This window comes from Oncorhynchus nerka, unplaced genomic scaffold (assembly GCF_034236695.1).
Source record: "Oncorhynchus nerka isolate Pitt River unplaced genomic scaffold, Oner_Uvic_2.0 unplaced_scaffold_4___fragment_2___debris, whole genome shotgun sequence".
NCBI classification, from domain to species: Eukaryota; Metazoa; Chordata; class Actinopteri; order Salmoniformes; family Salmonidae; genus Oncorhynchus; species Oncorhynchus nerka.
The window spans coordinates 394,001-400,000 of NW_027040459.1; positions in this window are offsets into that span (position 1 = coordinate 394,001).

A 6,000-nucleotide genomic window follows, 5' to 3' on the forward strand; every position below is an offset into this window, starting at 1 on the left:
AATAGTACAATGTAAAACAGCACATTGTGTTTTTGGTGGGCGAGTTACAAATGGAAAACCTGGATGCGTACGGTCAGTTTTACATAAAATACTAGATCAACTCCAGCAGAATGAGAAACCCACTTACCAGACTCAAAACAGGAAGCCATGCCTAAATGCAGCTATATACACCATTCCTGTCAATGTAAAAGGTCCATGTTGCTGCTGTCAATTGTGAGCAGCACATTTACCACTGCATTCGGTCTGAACCCCAACAATAAGCAGGAGGGCAGCATTACACAGGTGAAAAAAGGTAGCAAAAACAGTACACTTTTAAACATGTTACTCAGTCTAGATGTTATCACATCAGGAGAAGAAACAGTGTAGGAAGCAGCATAGAGAAAATGGGTGAAGGTAGGGTGGGTTTATAGAGTTAAGATGGATAGATCCAAAGTGTTCGAAGTTGAGGCAGAAAAGGCATAGATGTGGAATTTCTCATCTATTTAAATGGCTAGTCAAATAGATGGCTAATGTAGCCATTTAGCCAGGCTATCTAGTTGCTAACTATGAGCTAGCTAGATAGCAGGCATTTTTTCAATTTAAAACTTAACCAAGAAAGTTCACAGAATTGTCCATTTAAACAACTTTAGACAATTTATGAATGACTAAATGTTTATTAAAAGCCCGGGAGATTCTTACCTTAGCCTTGATTTGGCAGTCTCATCCAGATGACCATGACCCTTGGTGAGGGATGTGAAGCTTGAGACAGGCATTTGTAGTTCTCTATGATAGCAGTTAAATGTCATTTTGGGGGTTAAATACAGGCAAATATATTAATAAAAGTCACCTTGTCTGGGAGAGATTAACACGGTTATCAAAACGCCAGGCCAGGGTAAGCCTACACAAAACACAGCCTTTATTTGAATATTTTCTAAAACCTACAATGGACATGCAAATATTATCTTTGAATAATCTTAGGAACTCATGGCAGTGTGAATCATGTTATACAGGACATCACAGGCATTATTCAACCAGATCCATGTAATTTCCTCCTAGGTATTGTTCCTGTTCCTGACACTCCAATCCTCTCCACTTAAATTGATAGATTATATTTTAGCAGCAGCAAGGAAATGCCTCCTCCAGAAATAAAGCTTGTCCCAAGTGGGTGTGACACCTGCTCCCACTGCACTGCTGCTTGGATTCCACCTGGTGATCTGTTCACCGTCTGCCCTGGCTTATCTCCCCCTGTCTGGTACATGTACCCCTACCACACTCCCCCCTCCCTACCAAGCTTTCACTTGCCTTCAGCACACAGGCACTGTGTGTGTACATTTTGCCTCATGACTCCTGCATGCTTTGTTGACTATGCACATTCTTGTTTACTCTAAAGTGGGAGTGACTGTTCCCACACTTGGGACTCTGACTCTATTAGTTACACTGACTTTTGTCCCCCCATCCTATTCTAACCACATCTCGCTGGCTTTGTATTCATGTTACCTGACGAAATTGCTGTACAATATGATCCTGTTGCCATCTAATACACATTAAATATCATAAATCAACACTGCAGAGCTCTCCCTGTCCTCTGCCGTGCCTCGATTGTATTACTGTTGATGATATCTGGAAATGTGCATTCTTTCAGTGCTGGCGTTGCATTATGGGAGATGTAGTTTGGTCCTCTACGGTCTGAATGGAATAGAGGCGATTTCACGTTGTAACTTGTTTGTTGCAGTGTTTTTGTACATGAGTTGTTGTATTTTGGTACTGTCAACACTGAAAGCACCTAGCAATGTATTGGGGATGTGAGACAGGATATGTGTTTTACCTTTCTTCATGCTCCTGTGTAGAACAACTTGTCAGATGGTGCATTGGAGACTGATGTGTTCCTGTCCTGTCTTTTCACAATACTATTGCAGATCAACATAAAATCCTAAAAGACAGCCGTGGTGTCGCTCTTCATTTCTTGGTTCTCCTGTGGTACATAAGAAACCCGCTACACATACACATCACTGTGTCGCTCGTCTTTTCAGTTCAGTCTCAATCTCTTCATTCAAAGACTCAATCATGGACACTCTTACTGACAGTTGTGGCTGCTTTGTGTGATATATTGTTGTCTCTACCTTCTTGCCCTTTGTGCTGTTGTCTGTGCCCAACAACGTTTGTACCCTGTTTTGTGCTGCTACCATGCTGTGTTGTCATGTGCTGCTGACATATGTTGTCGTCTTAGGTCTTTCTTTATGTAGTGTCTCTTGTTGTGATGTGTGTTTTGTCCTATTTCTTTTTTTTTTACATTTATTTTTAATCCCATCCCACACAGGAGGCCTTTTGCCTTTTGGTAGGCCGTCACTGTAAATAAGAATTTGTTCTTAACTGACTTAGTTAAATACATAGAAATAATAATAATAATGTAACAAAATGCTGTAAAAATTAACATGCACTCTCAAAAGATATTTGGTTAGGTCTATGCAGGGAGCTTGCTGACTTGGAGAGGATTACATCAATCTTACAACATTGAGAGCATAGGTACGAATGTTTGTTATTTTTCTTTGGCTATAACCAATTTTATTCTTATTCAGACTCTTGAAATATTTTCTCTATACAGGCAAAATGTACCCTTGACCTAAAATGAGCTCCGATTGGGAAAAATTGATTTCAACGGTCATCTAACTCTGTCTAGAGCTCCGACCTTATGACCTGAAGACCACTGACCGAATGATTCAACCTCGTTTCCCCCCTGAGTTCCCAGTTGCCTTCATGGTGCGTTCAAGACAACTGGGAATTCGGAAAAATACAAGGTAAAGTATTAACGTCAGTGATCTTCAGGTTGGAGCTCTAGAAAGGAGACTGGAGTTGGATTCCCCCGAAATTATAATCCCCCCATCTGCAAATGTTCTCATCAATTAAACATTAGATCTCAATACAGTTCTGTTTAAAAAAAACTAGAATATGTTACAGTGGACTAATGTGTAGACTTTACAAGTTTGTTAAAAATTACGTTGTTTTAGGAGTGCATAGCCACAGGAAGTAGGGGTGCAGCACCCCCTTAAAAATCATAATTAAAAAATAATAACAAATACAAAAATTGTGAAAATAGATTTTCTTCACAAAAGTAGCGCACTGGTGGGGCCTCCAGAGTGGCGCAGTGGTCTAAAGCGAGTCCAGGCTCTGTATAATCCGGCCGCGACTGGGAGACCCATGGGGCGGTGCACAATTGGCTCAGGGATGGCAGGGATGTTCTGGTCCCATCGCGCATTAGCGACTCTTGTGGTAGGCCAGGCGCAATGCACAAGCTTCATAATGGGCTTGTTCAACATTGCAGGCGACTGCCGACTGACTGATCTACAAAGAACCTTGTATCATAAATAACTATTCATTAATTGTTTGTAGAGCAGTCAGTCACAATTTATCCATGATGCATTGCGGTTTTGAGACGGCCAGTACCTTAGCTAGACCAAAGATTATCTATTATATTGAGAAGATAGTCGAGTGACCGCTCTAACAATGGAAAGATCAGGCGGGACTATTCTAGCCAATGAGACGGCAGATGCGTGCATGAACAACAGGCACAACAAAGTCGTTTTTCTCAAAGTTGCTGCAACATTTGTAACTAAATATATATTCTATCAAATATGCTTCACGTAATTCAACTCGCTCTCATAGACCTCCATACAAAAAGAGGGCTTATCTCACACGGACAGACTTTGGGCGGAGTAAATCCTCTCGCTCCGCCTCTTCCTCTCTGGCTACACACACACACACCTGGGGCCTGTTGCACAAAACTAGGATAAGGGATTAAGCCAGGATATCTTGGTGATCCTGGCTCAATTGATCCGTAATCCGGTTGCACTAAAGATGGATAGGGGCAGGAGGATATGTTATGGTATAAATTACCATGGAGATTTATTCTGTGGAGCTAGCCTGCTCCAGACCAGGCTAAATTCCAGGATCTATTTAATCTCATCCCTAATGTCAGTCAGCAGTCACCACAAATGGAAACCAATAGTTATTTCACTGCTCACTATACATTGTTATCACATATAACTAGACCCACTGTTATTATTTAAACGTTTGTGATCATTAATTTCAATGATTTTGGATAAAAAAATGATTTTTAGATGTTGCTATCATTAGATAATTTACAGTTTCCCATAGACTATAAGGCTATATATAAAATGATAGAATATTAGGGCCACAGAGGGGAAAAAAAAACACAAGTCATAATATTGTAACCAGTTGTTTTAAAGGAGGACAGTTGTTAAAATGACAGATGTGGGGCATTTCGTGAAATTGTACTTCAGTATGGTTTCATAAACAAAGACATGCTGATGTGCCAGAATATTAAGTATCACATTGTCATAAGTATCAAAACTGTAAAAACAATATGTAGCTTTTCTGCAGAAAGAACCAGCCTCATAAATTTATGACTTAATCCTTTTTCTTCAGTGTGGCCCTAGTACTCTGTCATATAAACAAATACACATTCCATATGAATATAAAAACACAATGTGTAACATTATGTTCCTTTATTGAATAAGGACAAAACAAAGCAGGTAAACCATCAGCTCCTTTCGAAACTGAAGTCACAGTGACTCTACAAGATGGAAAGCACAGAATCCAAGCATATTATACAAAATGATACATACACATTCAAAGGTCTGTATATAACACACCCTGCATGTCTGCACACTAAAATAAATGCAGGACAAATCCATACACATCAACTGAACAGACAAATGAATGGATGCAGTAGCCTCCCTGCAGCCTTGTATTACACACAGTATACACAAACATCATAAGAGGCCAAATTCGTCAAAAAACGATCCCAAAAAAAAACCAAATTCCTCTGCCACCGCAGGACATATTTAACCAAAATTCAAAGCACACATACTAACTAAAATAATTCAACACATATTGGTCCCTCAGCAGCCGACCACTGTCGTCATCAGGAAGATTGCGGATTGTCCCAGTCCATGGCTGGTGGCACTCTGGGGGCCCTCTCCTTCCTCAGGCAGGCCACATTGTGGAGGACAGCACAAGCCACAGTAATATCACATGCCTAACAGGGCTGACCCTTAATTTGTGAAGGCAGTGAAAGCGTGCCTTCAGGAGGCCAATGGTCATTTCAACTCTGGCCCTGGCATGGGCATGGTTGTAGGCCTGCTGTGCTTCCTGGGGGTCTGTGAAGGTGTCAGGAGAAAAGGCTGGCAGCCATACCCCTGTCTCCCAGCAACACACCAGAGAATTCACCTGTCAACACAAAATCTCATCATTACTACCTCATAAACACAGTGATATTCTTGACACAGCCATGATGTTTATAAATAGGGGTTGTGTGGCTTACCTTGTGATAGGCACTGATAGATTTCAGAGGCCCGAAAGATTCTGGAGTCATGGACTGAGCCAGGCCATTTTGCCACAACATTGCTGATCACACAGTCAGCATTGCAGACCATCTGAAATCATAAGATGAGGAATATTACACCAATCAATGCACATCACTGGCAATGCAGAGTGTTCGTCAATGGACAATATCAAAAGTTATGTTCACCTGAACATTAATGCTGTGAAAGGATTTCCTATTCACAAAATCGGCCTCATGGGCACCTGAGGGGCTTTTTATCCTTGTGTGTGCAGTCCACTGCACCAATGACATTGGGGAAACCTGTCACACAAAGTAATGAGTATCCTACTATGTGTTAACAGTTGTCCTGTAATTTGTAGATCCTCTTACCTGCAATCCTATAGAACTCCTCTTTGATGTCACAGAGTCTTCTGTGGCCAGGGAAGGAGATGAAGACATCTGCTAATGCTTTGATAGCCAGACACACACTCCTTATTGTGCGGCAAATTGTGGCCTTGTTCAGCTGTTCTGCATCCCCACTGAGTACAGGAAGGCTCCACTAGCAAAAGCGCAAGGCCACACAAACCATTTGCTCCACACTCAGTGCATGGCTCCGTGCAGTGCGGTGCTTAATCCTGGGACCCAGTAGTCTGCATAGATACCTGATGCCATCTGCAGAA